Source organism: Taudactylus pleione, unplaced genomic scaffold, assembly GCF_031769625.1.
Source record: "Taudactylus pleione unplaced genomic scaffold, aTauple2 ptg000282l, whole genome shotgun sequence".
Lineage (NCBI taxonomy): Eukaryota > Metazoa > Chordata > Amphibia > Anura > Myobatrachidae > Taudactylus > Taudactylus pleione.
In genome coordinates, this window is record NW_028284684.1 from 13,359,103 (window position 1) to 13,376,029 (window position 16,927).

General features: G+C 39.3%; 8 non-coding genes across 8 annotated transcripts; all 8 read left to right on the forward strand.

Moving 5' to 3' along the window:
- Positions 1-1,552: 1,552 nt before the first annotated feature.
- TRNAD-GUC (transfer RNA aspartic acid (anticodon GUC)) lies at positions 1,553-1,624 on the forward strand. The gene has a single exon. It is a non-coding gene; the product is annotated as a tRNA-Asp (tRNA).
- Positions 1,625-3,523: 1,899 nt separating this feature from the next.
- On the forward strand, positions 3,524-3,595 carry TRNAD-GUC (transfer RNA aspartic acid (anticodon GUC)). Its single transcript has one exon. It is a non-coding gene; the product is annotated as a tRNA-Asp (tRNA).
- A 1,941-nt stretch (positions 3,596-5,536) lies between these two features.
- Positions 5,537-5,608, forward strand: TRNAD-GUC (transfer RNA aspartic acid (anticodon GUC)). Its single transcript has one exon. It is a non-coding gene; the product is annotated as a tRNA-Asp (tRNA).
- Positions 5,609-7,046: 1,438 nt separating this feature from the next.
- TRNAD-GUC (transfer RNA aspartic acid (anticodon GUC)) lies at positions 7,047-7,118 on the forward strand. The gene has a single exon. It is a non-coding gene; the product is annotated as a tRNA-Asp (tRNA).
- Positions 7,119-9,060: 1,942 nt separating this feature from the next.
- TRNAD-GUC (transfer RNA aspartic acid (anticodon GUC)) lies at positions 9,061-9,132 on the forward strand. Its single transcript has one exon. It is a non-coding gene; the product is annotated as a tRNA-Asp (tRNA).
- Positions 9,133-11,074: 1,942 nt separating this feature from the next.
- Positions 11,075-11,146, forward strand: TRNAD-GUC (transfer RNA aspartic acid (anticodon GUC)). The gene has a single exon. It is a non-coding gene; the product is annotated as a tRNA-Asp (tRNA).
- A 1,914-nt stretch (positions 11,147-13,060) lies between these two features.
- TRNAD-GUC (transfer RNA aspartic acid (anticodon GUC)) lies at positions 13,061-13,132 on the forward strand. The gene has a single exon. It is a non-coding gene; the product is annotated as a tRNA-Asp (tRNA).
- A 1,942-nt stretch (positions 13,133-15,074) lies between these two features.
- On the forward strand, positions 15,075-15,146 carry TRNAD-GUC (transfer RNA aspartic acid (anticodon GUC)). Its single transcript has one exon. It is a non-coding gene; the product is annotated as a tRNA-Asp (tRNA).
- Positions 15,147-16,927: the final 1,781 nt, after the last annotated feature.

Here is a 16,927-nt window from a genome sequence, read left to right on the forward strand (position 1 = left end):
TATTTTGACATTTCTAGCATTGAAAGACCACATTGTTGGGCCCCATTCTCAAGAACAGTATAGGTCAAGTAACTTCTCAAGCAATTTTCTTGTGCTGTCTAAGCCCAACTCCATGAGGTGGGTCCTCAAGACCCAAATACCTTTTTGCAATGGTTAGTAGAATGGATTTTATTTTTTAACAAGCAGTTCATTTACATGTCTTTGGCAAGCACCCAAAAATTTTCCTAAGGACTATGGGCATGATTCAGACACACTCGCAAGCGCACAACACTCGTAAGTGGTTCGACGGTCCCCCACTACCCATGCGCCGCCTCCGGCGTGTGCATGCGCAAGATCCGTCCAGCGACAGCTGCTCCATCGATATGGGTCTAGCTACAAGACGGAGCGGCTGTCAATGTTGATTGATAACTCACCGCGTTTTGTATGCGGGGAGGGGGCGGTGGCTGCACAAATGCAGGCATTCCCTTAGGAACGCCTGGTGTTTGTGGGTGGCCCTACTGACATCACTAGTGATGTCAGTAGTGGACTTCCTGTTCTATTAGAGCAGGAAGTTTACTCGGGCTTGTGAGAGCTCAGACCCTTCCACAGGGTCTCCTCGCAAGCCTGATGGTCACGATAATTGCGATGGGCTCCAGGCCACTCGCAAAAGCTGTGGGAGGTCACCCACAGCTTAGCGAGCGGCCTGATGAAAGAAAAAAACAAATACAAAACATAAAAAACCGCCCTTGTTCTGAGCAAGCACTCACTAGCAGCAAGCGGCACTGAATCAGGCCCTATATCAGCTATAATCTAAAAGATATTGCTTAGAACATGTACAACATGGCAAATCCAGCATTTATTGGACTTTATATTCAGGATTCCCATGTATTAAAATTGTATGGTATAGAATATCCAGAAAATGCATAGATATTTATTGGTGCCTTAAAAGAAGAGTGAATATATACATATATATATTTTTTTTAATTAAGTTGGAAACAGTAGCTGAATAATAGAATAAATTATCAATTTTTATAGCATTCACATAATTTGGGCATAATTTAGCAGAAGAGATTTGGAGTTTAATATTCCTCATGCAGAGCTACCATTGGTCTCTAGCATAATAGTCTTTTAGCCATTCAAGGATTTCTAATCAAATTCTAATTAGAAAAAAGTTGATAAGGGGTAATGGGTTTTGCTAAATTCATTTGAGCTTTTTAAAGGATCTTGAATTACTAAATATACAATCAAGCATCAGAAATGGTCAACCATAAATCAATTCATAGAAATACCTATAAACACTGGCAAATCAACAGTAAAATCCTAGAACATCTCAGTCCAGGGATTATCGGACATGGGTAGAGTAAGAAAATAATAGCTGGGGCAATTTCTATAAGCATTTGACCTAGCTCATGATGCAGAAGAATCGACATGGATCTGATATATGGTGAAAGAGTACACTAACAAATTGATGTATAAATGATTTCAATCATTTTCATTACCCAAGGAAATTATAACAACTCTTAGTTGAACATCACTTTTCTGGACTGGACCAGAAATCACAGCACACAGCCGATCCTCGTTAGTATAGTGGTGAGTATCCCCGCCTGTCACGCGGGAGACCGGGGTTCAATTCCCCGATGGGGAGGCTTTAATAATAATACAAATGTTATGGCATGCATAAATAACAACCCAAACTATAATATATTGAGATGTGTACTTAAAGGAAACCCTCATAGATCCATACAAATGGAATAGCAGATAGAGAAAACTAAATGTACCAACTGTAATGATATACTTCTATTACCATTTGTTGGTGTTAGGTGGCTATGGAATAAATCAGAATGGTTTGGTATTTTGGGAAGGTTTATACATACTTACATTTTTATATGTAGAAATAAAATATAGGCAAGGAGGTTGGCATATTGGTGTATGCCACTTTTTAGAATGAAAACTGCACACATTTTCTAGGACATCAAACTACAACATTCAGAATTATTTTGACATTTCTAGCATTGAAAGACCACATTGTTGGGCCCCATTCTCAAGAACAGTATAGGTCAAGTAACTTCTCAAGCAATTTTCTTGTGCTGTCTAAGCCCAACTCCATGAGGTGGGTCCTCAAGACCCAAATTCCATTTTGCAATGGTTAGTAGAATGGATTTTATTTTTTAACAAGCACTTCATTTACATGTCTTTGGCAAGTACCCAAAAATTTTCCTAAGGACTATGGGCATGATTCAGACACACTCGCAAGCGCACAACACTCGTAAGTGGTTCGACGGTCCCCCACTACCCATGCGCCGCCTCCGGCGTGTGCATGCGCAAGATCCGTCCAGCGACGGCTGCTCCATCGATATGGGTCTAGCTACAAGACGGAGCGGCTGTCAATGTTGATTGATAACTCACCGCATTTTGTATGCGGGGAGGGGGGGTGGCTGCACAAATGCAGGCATTCCCTTAGGAACGCCTGGTGTTTGTGGGTGGCCCTACTGACATCACTAGTGATGTCAGTAGTGGACTTCCTGTTCTATTAGAGCAGGAAGTTTACTCGGGCTTGTGAGAGCTCAGACCCTTCCACAGGGTCTCCTCGCAAGCCTGATGGTCACGATAATCGTGATGGGCTCCAGGCCACTCGCAAAAGCTGTGGGAGGTCACCCACAGCTTAGCGAGCGGCCTGATGAAAGAAAAAAACAAATACAAAACATAAAAAACCGCCCTTGTTCTGAGCAAGCACTCACTAGCAGCAAGCGGCTCTGAATCAGGCCCTATATCAGCTATAATCTAAAAGATATTGCTTAGAACATGTACAACATGGCAAATCCAGCATTTATTGGACTTTATATTCAGGATTCCCATGTATTAAAATTGTATGGTATAGAATATCCAGAAAATGCATAGATATTTATTGGTGCCTTAAAAGAAGAGTGAATATATACATATATATATTTTTTTTAATTAAGTTGGAAACAGTAGCTGAATAATAGAATAAATTATCAATTTTTATAGCATTCACATAATTTGGGCATAATTTAGCAGAAGAGATTTGGAGTTTAATATTCCTCATGCAGAGCTACCATTGGTCTCTAGCATAATAGTCTTTTAGCCATTCAAGGATTTCTAAGCAAATTCTAATTAGAAAAAAGTTGATAAGGGGTAATGGGTTTTGCTAAATTCATTTGAGCTTTTTAAAGGATCTTGAATTACTAAATATACAATCAAGCATCAGAAATGGTCAACCATAAATCAATTCATAGAAATACCTATAAACACTGGCAAATCAACAGTAAAATCCTAGAACATCTCAGTCCAGGGATTATCGGACATGGGTAGAGTAAGAAAATGATAGCTGGGGCAATTTCTATAAGCATTTGACCTAGCTCATGATGCAGAAGAATCGACATGGATCTGATATATGGTGAAAGAGTACACTAACAAATTGATGTATAAATGATTTCAATCATTTTCATTACCCAAGGAAATTATAACAACTCTTAGTTGAACATCACTTTTCTGGACTGGACCAGAAATCACAGCACACAGCCAATCCTCGTTAGTATAGTGGTGAGTATCCTCGCCTGTCACGCGGGAGACCGGGGTTCAATTCCCCGACGGGGAGGCTAGAACTTTTATTTCTCCAAAATTCCATTTCAGACACAGTGGAAAAATAATAATACAAATGTTATGGCATGCATAAATAACAACCCAAACTATAATATATTGAGATGTGTACTTAAAGGAAACCCTCATAGATCCATACAAATGGAATAGCAGATAGAGAAAACAAAATGTACCAACTGTAATGATATACTTCTATTACCATTTGTTGGCGTTAGGTGGCTATGGAATAAATCAGAATGGTTTGGTATTTTGGGAAGGTTTATACATACTTACATTTTTATATGTAGAAATAAAATATAGGCAAGGAGGTTGGCATATTGGTGTATGCCACTTTTTAGAATGAAAACTGCACACATTTTCTAGGACATCAAACTACAACATTCAGAATTATTTTGACATTTCTAGCATTGAAAGACCACATTGTTGGGCCCCATTCTCAAGAACAGTATAGGTCAAGTAACTTCTCAAGCAATTTTCTTGTGCTGTCTAAGCCCAACTCCTTGAGGTGGGTCCTCAAGACCCAAATTCCATTTTGCAATGGTTAGTAGAATGGATTTGATTTTTTAACAAGCACTTCATTTACATGTCTTTGGCAAGCACCCAAAAATTTTCCTAAGGACTATGGGCATGATTCAGACACACTCGCAAGCGCACAACACTCGTAAGTGGTTCGACGGTCCCCCACTACCCATGCGCCGCCTCCGGCGTGTGCATGCGCAAGATCCGTCCAGTGACGGCTGCTCCATCGATATGGGTCTAGCTACAAGACGGAGCGGCTGTCAATGTTGATTGATAACTCACCGCGTTTTGTATGCGGTGAGGGGGGGTGGCTGCACAAATGCAGGCATTCCCTTAGGAACGCCTGGTGTTTGTGGGTGGCCCTACTGACATCACTAGTGATGTCAGTAGTGGACTTCCTGTTCTATTAGAGCAGGAAGTTTACTCGGGCTTGTGAGAGCTCAGACCCTTCCACAGGGTCTCCTCGCAAGCCTGATGGTCACGATAATCGCGATGGGCTCCAGGCCACTCGCAAAAGCTGTGGGAGGTCACCCACAGCTTAGCGAGCGGCCTGATGAAAGAAAAAAACAAATACAAAACATAAAAAACCGCCCTTGTTCTGAGCAAGCACTCACTAGCAGCAAGCGGCTCTGAATTAGGCCCTATATCAGCTATAATCTAAAAGATATTGCTTAGAACATGTACAACATGGCAAATCCAGCATTTATTGGACTTTATATTCAGGATTCCCATGTATTAAAATTGTATGGTATAGAATATCCAGAAAATGCATAGATATTTATTGGTGCCTTAAAAGAAGAGTGAATATATACATATATATATTTTTTTTAATTAAGTTGGAAACAGTAGCTGAATAATATAATAAATTATCAATTTTTATAGCATTCACATAATTTGGGCATAATTTAGCAGAAGAGATTTGGAGTTTAATATTCCTCATGCAGAGCTACCATTGGTCTCTAGCATAATAGTCTTTTAGCCATTCAAGGATTTCTAAGCAAATTCTAATTAGAAAAAAGTTGATAAGGGGTAATGGGTTTTGCTAAATTCATTTGAGCTTTTTAAAGGATCTTGAATTACTAAATATACAATCAAGCATCAGAAATGGTCAACCATAAATCAATTCATAGAAATACCTATAAACACTGGCAAATCAACAGTAAAATCCTAGAACATCTCAGTCCAGGGATTATCGGACATGGGTAGAGTAAGAAAATGATAGCTGGGGCAATTTCTATAAGCATTTGACCTAGCTCATGATGCAGAAGAATCGACATGGATCTGATATATGGTGAAAGAGTACACTAACAAATTGATGTATAAATGATTTCAATCATTTTCATTACCCAAGGAAATTATAACAACTCTTAGTTGAACATCACTTTTCTGGACTGGACCAGAAATCACAGCACACAGCCGATCCTCGTTAGTATAGTGGTGAGTATCCCCGCCTGTCACGCGGGAGACCGGGGTTCAATTCCCCGACGGGGAGGCTATAACTTTTATTTCTCCAAAATTCCATTTCAGACACAGTGGAAAAATAATAATACAAATGTTATGGCATGCATAAATAACAACCCAAACTATAATATATTGAGATGTGTACTTAAAGGAAACCCTCATAGATCCATACAAATGGAATAGCAGATAGAGAAAACAAAATGTACCAACTGTAATGATATACTTCTATTACCATTTGTTGGCGTTAGGTGGCTATGGAATAAATCAGAATGGTTTGGTATTTTTATATGTAGAAATAAAATATAGGCAAGGAGGTTGGCATATTGGTGTATGCCACTTTTTGGAATGAAAACTGCACACATTTTCTAGGACATCAAACTACAACATTCAGAATTATTTTGACATTTCTAGCATTGAAAGACCACATTGTTGGGCCCCATTCTCAAGAACAGTATAGGTCAAGTAACTTCTCAAGCAATTTTCTTGTGCTGTCTAAGCCCAACTCCATGAGGTGGGTCCTCAAGACCCAAATTCCATTTTGCAATGGTTAGTAGAATGGATTTTATTTTTTAACAAGCACTTCATTTACATGTCTTTGGCAAGCACCCAAAAATTTTCCTAAGGACTATGGGCATGATTCAGACACACTCGCAAGCGCACAACACTCGTAAGTGGTTCGACGGTCCCCCACTACCCATGCGCCGCCTCCGGCGTGTGCATGCGCAAGATCCGTCCAGCGATGGCTGCTCCATCGATATGGGTCTATATTCAGGATTCCCATGTATTAAAATTGTATGGTATAGAATATCCAGAAAATGCATAGATATTTATTGGTGCCTTAAAAGAAGAGTGAATATATACATATATATATTTTTTTTAATTAAGTTGGAAACAGTAGCTGAATAATAGAATAAATTATCAATTTCTATAGCATTCACATAATTTGGGCATAATTTAGCAGAAGAGATTTGGAGTTTAATATTCCTCATGCAGAGCTACCATTGGTCTCTAGCATAATAGTCTTTTAGCCATTCAAGGATTTCTAAGCAAATTCTAATTAGAAAAAAGTTGATAAGGGGTAATGGGTTTTGCTAAATTCATTTGAGCTTTTTAAAGGATCTTGAATTACTAAATATACAATCAAGCATCAGAAATGGTCAACCATAAATCAATTCATAGAAATACCTATAAACACTGGCAAATCAACAGTAAAATCCTAGAACATCTCAGTCCAGGGATTATCGGACATGGGTAGAGTAAGAAAATGATAGCTGGGGCAATTTCTATAAGCATTTGACCTAGCTCATGATGCAGAAGAATCGACATGGATCTGATATATGGTGAAAGAGTACACTAACAAATTGATGTATAAATGATTTCAATCATTTTCATTACCCAAGGAAATTATAACAACTCTTAGTTGAACATCACTTTTCTGGACTGGACCAGAAATCACAGCACACAGCCAATCCTCGTTAGTATAGTGGTGAGTATCCCCGCCTGTCACGCGGGAGACCGGGGTTCAATTCCCTGACGGGGAGGCTATAACTTTTATTTCTCCAATATTCCATTTCAGACACAGTGGAAAAATAATAATACAAATGTTATGGCATGCATAAATAACAACCCAAACTATAATATATTGAGATGTGTACTTAAAGGAAACCCTCATAGATCCATACAAATGGAATAGCAGATAGAGAAAACAAAATGTACCAACTGTAATGATATACTTCTATTACCATTTGTTGGCGTTAGGTGGCTATGGAATAAATCAGAATGGTTTGGTATTTTGGGAAGGTTTATACATACTTACATTTTTATATGTAGAAATAAAATATAGGCAAGGAGGTTGGCATATTGGTGTATGCCACTTTTTGGAATGAAAACTGCACACATTTTCTAGGACATCAAACTACAATATTCAGAATTATTTTGACATTTCTAGCATTGAAAGACCACATTGTTGGGCCCCATTTTCAAGAACAGTATAGGTCAAGTAACTTCTCAAGCAATTTTCTTGTGCTGTCTAAGCCCAACTCCATGAGGTGGGTCCTCAAGACCCAAATACCTTTTTGCAATGGTTAGTAGAATGGATTTTATTTTTTAACAAGCACTTCATTTACATGTCTTTGGCAAGCACCCAAAAATTTTCCTAAGGACTATGGGCATGATTTAGACACACTCGCAAGCGCACAACACTCGTAAGTGGTTCGACGGTCCCCCACTACCCATGCGCCGCCTCCGGCGTGTGCATGCGCAAGATCCGTCCAGCGACAGCTGCTCCATCGATATGGGTCTAGCTACAAGACGGAGCGGCTGTCAATGTTGATTGATAACTCACCGCGTTTTGTATGCGGGGAGGGGGCGGTGGCTGCACAAATGCAGGCATTCCCTTAGGAACGCCTGGTGTTTGTGGGTGGCCCTACTGACATCACTAGTGATGTCAGTAGTGGACTTCCTGTTCTATTAGAGCAGGAAGTTTACTCGGGCTTGTGAGAGCTCAGACCCTTCCACAGGGTCTCCTCGCAAGCCTGATGGTCACGATAATTGCGATGGGCTCCAGGCCACTCGCAAAAGCTGTGGGAGGTCACCCACAGCTTAGCGAGCGGCCTGATGAAAGAAAAAAACAAATACAAAACATAAAAAACCGCCCTTGTTCTGAGCAAGCACTCACTAGCAGCAAGCGGCTCTGAATCAGGCCCTATATCAGCTATAATCTAAAAGATATTGCTTAGAACATGTACAACATGGCAAATCCAGCATTTATTGGACTTTATATTCAGGATTCCCATGTATTAAAATTGTATGGTATAGAATATCCAGAAAATGCATAGATATTTATTGGTGCCTTAAAAGAAGAGTGAATATATACATATATATATTTTTTTTAATTAAGTTGGAAACAGTAGCTGAATAATAGAATAAATTATCAATTTCTATAGCATTCACATAATTTGGGCATAATTTAGCAGAAGAGATTTGGAGTTTAATATTCCTCATGCAGAGCTACCATTGGTCTCTAGCATAATAGTCTTTTAGCCATTCAAGGATTTCTAAGCAAATTCTAATTAGAAAAAAGTTGATAAGGGGTAATGGGTTTTGCTAAATTCATTTGAGCTTTTTAAAGGATCTTGAATTACTAAATATACAATCAAGCATCAGAAATGGTCAACCATAAATCAATTCATAGAAATACCTATAAACACTGGCAAATCAACAGTAAAATCCTAGAACATCTCAGTCCAGGGATTATCGGACATGGGTAGAGTAAGAAAATGATAGCTGGGGCAATTTCTATAAGCATTTGACCTAGCTCATGATGCAGAAGAATCGACATGGATCTGATATATGGTGAAAGAGTACACTAACAAATTGATGTATAAATGATTTCAATCATTTTCATTACCCAAGGAAATTATAACAACTCTTAGTTGAACATCACTTTTCTGGACTGGACCAGAAATCACAGCACACAGCCAATCCTCGTTAGTATAGTGGTGAGTATCCCCGCCTGTCACGCGGGAGACCGGGGTTCAATTCCCCGACGGGGAGGCTATAACTTTTATTTCTCCAATATTCCATTTCAGACACAGTGGAAAAATAATAATACAAATGTTATGGCATGCATAAATAACAACCCAAACTATAATATATTGAGATGTGTACTTAAAGGAAACCCTCATAGATCCATACAAATGGAATAGCAGATAGAGAAAACAAAATGTACCAACTGTAATGATATACTTCTATTACCATTTGTTGGCGTTAGGTGGCTATGGAATAAATCAGAATGGTTTGGTATTTTGGGAAGGTTTATACATACTTACATTTTTATATGTAGAAATAAAATATAGGCAAGGAGGTTGGCATATTGGTGTATGCCACTTTTTGGAATGAAAACTGCACACATTTTCTAGGACATCAAACTACAACATTCAGAATTATTTTGACATTTCTAGCATTGAAAGACCACATTGTTGGGCCCCATTTTCAAGAACAGTATAGGTCAAGTAACTTCTCAAGCAATTTTCTTGTGCTGTCTAAGCCCAACTCCATGAGGTGGGTCCTCAAGACCCAAATACCTTTTTGCAATGGTTAGTAGAATGGATTTTATTTTTTAACAAGCACTTCATTTACATGTCTTTGGCAAGCACCCAAAAATTTTCCTAAGGACTATGGGCATGATTTAGACACACTCGCAAGCGCACAACACTCGTAAGTGGTTCGACGGTCCCCCACTACCCATGCGCCGCCTCCGGCGTGTGCATGCGCAAGATCCGTCCAGCAACAGCTGCTCCATCGATATGGGTCTAGCTACAAGACGGAGCGGCTGTCAATGTTGATTGATAACTCACCGCGTTTTGTATGCGGGGAGGGGGCGGTGGCTGCACAAATGCAGGCATTCCCTTAGGAACGCCTGGTGTTTGTGGGTGGCCCTACTGACATCACTAGTGATGTCAGTAGTGGACTTCCTGTTCTATTAGAGCAGGAAGTTTACTCGGGCTTGTGAGAGCTCAGACCCTTCCACAGGGTCTCCTCGCAAGCCTGATGGTCACGATAATTGCGATGGGCTCCAGGCCACTCGCAAAAGCTGTGGGAGGTCACCCACAGCTTAGCGAGCGGCCTGATGAAAGAAAAAAACAAATACAAAACATAAAAAACCGCCCTTGTTCTGAGCAAGCACTCACTAGCAGCAAGCGGCTCTGAATCAGGCCCTATATCAGCTATAATCTAAAAGATATTGCTTAGAACATGTACAACATGGCAAATCCAGCATTTATTGGACTTTATATTCAGGATTCCCATGTATTAAAATTGTATGGTATAGAATATCCAGAAAATGCATAGATATTTATTGGTGCCTTAAAAGAAGAGTGAATATATACATATATATATTTTTTTTAATTAAGTTGGAAACAGTAGCTGAATAATAGAATAAATTATCAATTTTTATAGCATTCACATAATTTGGGCATAATTTAGCAGAAGAGATTTGGAGTTTAATATTCCTCATGCAGAGCTACCATTGGTCTCTAGCATAATAGTCTTTTAGCCATTCAAGGATTTCTAAGCAAATTCTAATTAGAAAAAAGTTGATAAGGGGTAATGGGTTTTGCTAAATTCATTTGAGCTTTTTAAAGGATCTTGAATTACTAAATATACAATCAAGCATCAGAAATGGTCAACCATAAATCAATTCATAGAAATACCTATAAACACTGGCAAATCAACAGTAAAATCCTAGAACATCTCAGTCCAGGGATTATCGGACATGGGTAGAGTAAGAAAATGATAGCTGGGGCAATTTCTATAAGCATTTGACCTAGCTCATGATGCAGAAGAATCGACATGGATCTGATATATGGTGAAAGAGTACACTAACAAATTGATGTATAAATGATTTCAATCATTTTCATTACCCAAGGAAATTATAACAACTCTTAGTTGAACATCACTTTTCTGGACTGGACCAGAAATCACAGCACACAGCCGATCCTCGTTAGTATAGTGGTGAGTATCCCCGCCTGTCACGCGGGAGACCGGGGTTCAATTCCCCGACGGGGAGGCTATAACTTTTATTTCTCCAAAATTCCATTTCAGACACAGTGGAAAAATAATAATACAAATGTTATGGCATGCATAAATAACAACCCAAACTATAATATATTGAGATGTGTACTTAAAGGAAACCCTCATAGATCCATACAAATGGAATAGCAGATAGAGAAAACAAAATGTACCAACTGTAATGATATACTTCTATTACCATTTGTTGGCATTAGGTGGCTATGGAATAAATCAGAATGGTTTGGTATTTTTATATGTAGAAATAAAATATAGGCAAGGAGGTTGGCATATTGGTGTATGCCACTTTTTGGAATGAAAACTGCACACATTTTCTAGGACATCAAACTACAACATTCAGAATTATTTTGACATTTCTAGCATTGAAAGACCACATTGTTGGGCCCCATTCTCAAGAACAGTATAGGTCAAGTAACTTCTCAAGCAATTTTCTTGTGCTGTCTAAGCCCAACTCCATGAGGTGGGTCCTCAAGACCCAAATTCCATTTTGCAATGGTTAGTAGAATGGATTTAATTTTTTAACAAGCACTTCATTTACATGTCTTTGGCAAGCACCCAAAAATTTTCCTAAGGACTATGGGCATGATTCAGACACACTCGCAAGTGCACAACACTCGTAAGTGGTTCGACGGTCCCCCACTACCCATGCGCCGCCTCCGGCGTGTGCATGCGCAAGATCTGTCCAGCGATGGCTGCTCCATCGATATGGGTCTAGCTACAAGACGGAGCGGCTGTCAATGTTGATTGATAACTCACCGCGTTTTGTATGCGGGGAGGGGGCGGTGGCTGCACAAATGCAGGCATTCCCTTAGGAACGCCTGGTGTTTGTGGGTGGCCCTACTGACATCACTAGTGTTGTCAGTAGTGGACTTCCTGTTCTATTAGAGCAGGAAGTTTACTCGGGCTTGTGAGAGCTCAGACCCTTCCACAGGGTCTCCTCGCAAGCCTGATGGTCACGATAATTGCGATGGGCTCCAGGCCACTCGCAAAAGCTGTGGGAGGTCACCCACAGCTTAGCGAGCGGCCTGATGAAAGAAAAAAACAAATACAAAACATAAAAACCGCCCTTGTTCTGAGCAAGCACTCACTAGCAGCAAGCGGCTCTGAATCAGGCCCTATATCAGCTATAATCTAAAAGATATTGCTTAGAACATGTACAACATGGCAAATCCAGCTTTTATTGGACTTTATATTCAGGATTCCCATGTATTAAAATTGTATGGTATAGAATATCCAGAAAATGCATAGATATTTATTGGTGCCTTAAAAGAAGAGTGAATATATACATATATATATTTTTTTTAATTAAGTTGGAAACAGTAGCTGAATAATAGAATAAATTATCAATTTCTATAGCATTCACATAATTTGGGCATAATTTAGCAGAAGAGATTTGGAGTTTAATATTCCTCATGCAGAGCTACCATTGGTCTCTAGCATAATAGTCTTTTAGCCATTCAAGGATTTCTAAGCAAATTCTAATTAGAAAAAAGTTGATAAGGGGTAATGGGTTTTGCTAAATTCATTTGAGCTTTTTAAAGGATCTTGAATTACTAAATATACAATCAAGCATCAGAAATGGTCAACCATAAATCAATTCATAGAAATACCTATAAACACTGGCAAATCAACAGTAAAATCCTAGAACATCTCAGTCCAGGGATTATCGGACATGGGTAGAGTAAGAAAATGATAGCTGGGGCAATTTCTATAAGCATTTGACCTAGCTCATGATGCAGAAGAATCGACATGGATCTGATATATGGTGAAAGAGTACACTAACAAATTGATGTATAAATGATTTCAATCATTTTCATTACCCAAGGAAATTATAACAACTCTTAGTTGAACATCACTTTTCTGGACTGGACCAGAAATCACAGCACACAGCCAATCCTCGTTAGTATAGTGGTGAGTATCCCCGCCTGTCACGCGGGAGACCGGGGTTCAATTCCCCGACGGGGAGGCTATAACTTTTATTTCTCCAATATTCCATTTCAGACACAGTGGAAAAATAATAATACAAATGTTATGGCATGCATAAATAACAACCCAAACTATAATATATTGAGATGTGTACTTAAAGGAAACCCTCATAGATCCATACAAATGGAATAGCAGATAGAGAAAACAAAATGTACCAACTGTAATGATATACTTCTATTACCATTTGTTGGCGTTAGGTGGCTATGGAATAAATCAGAATGGTTTGGTATTTTGGGAAGGTTTATACATACTTACATTTTTATATGTAGAAATAAAATATAGGCAAGGAGGTTGGCATATTGGTGTATGCCACTTTTTGGAATGAAAACTGCACACATTTTCTAGGACATCAAACTACAACATTCAGAATTATTTTGACATTTCTAGCATTGAAAGACCACATTGTTGGGCCCCATTTTCAAGAACAGTATAGGTCAAGTAACTTCTCAAGCAATTTTCTTGTGCTGTCTAAGCCCAACTCCATGAGGTGGGTCCTCAAGACCCAAATACCTTTTTGCAATGGTTAGTAGAATGGATTTTATTTTTTAACAAGCACTTCATTTACATGTCTTTGGCAAGCACCCAAAAATTTTCCTAAGGACTATGGGCATGATTTAGACACACTCGCAAGCGCACAACACTCGTAAGTGGTTCGACGGTCCCCCACTACCCATGCGCCGCCTCCGGCGTGTGCATGCGCAAGATCCGTCCAGCGACAGCTGCTCCATCGATATGGGTCTAGCTACAAGACGGAGCGGCTGTCAATGTTGATTGATAACTCACCGCGTTTTGTATGCGGGGAGGGGGCGGTGGCTGCACAAATGCAGGCATTCCCTTAGGAACGCCTGGTGTTTGTGGGTGGCCCTACTGACATCACTAGTGATGTCAGTAGTGGACTTCCTGTTCTATTAGAGCAGGAAGTTTACTCGGGCTTGTGAGAGCTCAGACCCTTCCACAGAGTCTCCTCGCAAGCCTGATGGTCACGATAATTGCGATGGGCTCCAGGCCACTCGCAAAAGCTGTGGGAGGTCACCCACAGCTTAGCGAGCGGCCTGATGAAAGAAAAAAACAAATACAAAACATAAAAAACCGCCCTTGTTCTGAGCAAGCACTCACTAGCAGCAAGCGGCTCTGAATCAGGCCCTATATCAGCTATAATCTAAAAGATATTGCTTAGAACATGTACAACATGGCAAATCCAGCATTTATTGGACTTTATATTCAGGATTCCCATGTATTAAAATTGTATGGTATAGAATATCCAGAAAATGCATAGATATTTATTGGTGCCTTAAAAGAAGAGTGAATATATACATATATATATTTTTTTTAATTAAGTTGGAAACAGTAGCTGAATAATAGAATAAATTATCAATTTCTATAGCATTCACATAATTTGGGCATAATTTAGCAGAAGAGATTTGGAGTTTAATATTCCTCATGCAGAGCTACCATTGGTCTCTAGCATAATAGTCTTTTAGCCATTCAAGGATTTCTAAGCAAATTCTAATTAGAAAAAAGTTGATAAGGGGTAATGGGTTTTGCTAAATTCATTTGAGCTTTTTAAAGGATCTTGAATTACTAAATATACAATCAAGCATCAGAAATGGTCAACCATAAATCAATTCATAGAAATACCTATAAACACTGGCAAATCAACAGTAAAATCCTAGAACATCTCAGTCCAGGGATTATCGGACATGGGTAGAGTAAGAAAATGATAGCTGGGGCAATTTCTATAAGCATTTGACCTAGCTCATGATGCAGAAGAATCGACATGGATCTGATATATGGTGAAAGAGTACACTAACAAATTGATGTATAAATGACTTCAATCATTTTCATTACCCAAGGAAATTATAACAACTCTTAGTTGAACATCACTTTTCTGGACTGGACCAGAAATCACAGCACACAGCCAATCCTCGTTAGTATAGTGGTGAGTATCCCCGCCTGTCACGCGGGAGACCGGGGTTCAATTCCCCGACGGGGAGGCTATAACTTTTATTTCTCCAATATTCCATTTCAGACACAGTGGAAAAATAATAATACAAATGTTATGGCATGCATAAATAACAACCCAAACTATAATATATTGAGATGTGTACTTAAAGGAAACCCTCATAGATCCATACAAATGGAATAGCAGATAGAGAAAACAAAATGTACCAACTGTAATGATATACTTCTATTACCATTTGTTGGCGTTAGGTGGCTATGGAATAAATCAGAATGGTTTGGTATTTTGGGAAGGTTTATACATACTTACATTTTTATATGTAGAAATAAAATATAGGCAAGGAGGTTGGCATATTGGTGTATGCCACTTTTTGGAATGAAAACTGCACACATTTTCTAGGACATCAAACTACAACATTCAGAATTATTTTGACATTTCTAGCATTGAAAGACCACATTGTTGGGCCCCATTTTCAAGAACAGTATAGGTCAAGTAACTTCTCAAGCAATTTTCTTGTGCTGTCTAAGCCCAACTCCATGAGGTGGGTCCTCAAGACCCAAATACCTTTTTGCAATGGTTAGTAGAATGGATTTTATTTTTTAACAAGCACTTCATTTACATGTCTTTGGCAAGCACCCAAAAATTTTCCTAAGGACTATGGGCATGATTTAGACACACTCGCAAGCGCACAACACTCGTAAGTGGTTCGACGGTCCCCCACTACCCATGCGCCGCCTCCGGCGTGTGCATGCGCAAGATCCGTCCAGCGACAGCTGCTCCATCGATATGGGTCTAGCTACAAGACGGAGCGGCTGTCAATGTTGATTGATAACTCACCGCGTTTTGTATGCGGGGAGGGGGCGGTGGCTGCACAAATGCAGGCATTCCCTTAGGAACGCCTGGTGTTTGTGGGTGGCCCTACTGACATCACTAGTGATGTCAGTAGTGGACTTCCTGTTCTATTAGAGCAGGAAGTTTACTCGGGCTTGTGAGAGCTCAGACCCTTCCACAGGGTCTCCTCGCAAGCCTGATGGTCACGATAATTGCGATGGGCTCCAGGCCACTCGCAAAAGCTGTGGGAGGTCACCCACAGCTTAGCGAGCGGCCTGATGAAAGAAAAAAACAAATACAAAACATAAAAAACCGCCCTTGTTCTGAGCAAGCACTCACTAGCAGCAAGCGGCTCTGAATCAGGCCCTATATCAGCTATAATCTAAAAGATATTGCTTAGAACATGTACAACATGGCAAATCCAGCATTTATTGGACTTTATATTCAGGATTCCCATGTATTAAAATTGTATGGTATAGAATATCCAGAAAATGCATAGATATTTATTGGTGCCTTAAAAGAAGAGTGAATATATACATATATATATTTTTTTTAATTAAGTTGGAAACAGTAGCTGAATAATAGAATAAATTATCAATTTCTATAGCATTCACATAATTTGGGCATAATTTAGCAGAAGAGATTTGGAGTTTAATATTCCTCATGCAGAGCTACCATTGGTCTCTAGCATAATAGTCTTTTAGCCATTCAAGGATTTCTAAGCAAATTCTAATTAGAAAAAAGTTGATAAGGGGTAATGGGTTTTGCTAAATTCATTTGAGCTTTTTAAAGGATCTTGAATTACTAAATATACAATCAAGCATCAGAAATGGTCAACCATAAATCAATTCATAGAAATACCTATAAACACTGGCAAATCAACAGTAAAATCCTAGAACATCTCAGTCCAGGGATTATCGGACATGGGTAGAGTAAGAAAATGATAGCTGGGGCAATTTCTATAAGCATTTGACCTAGCTCATG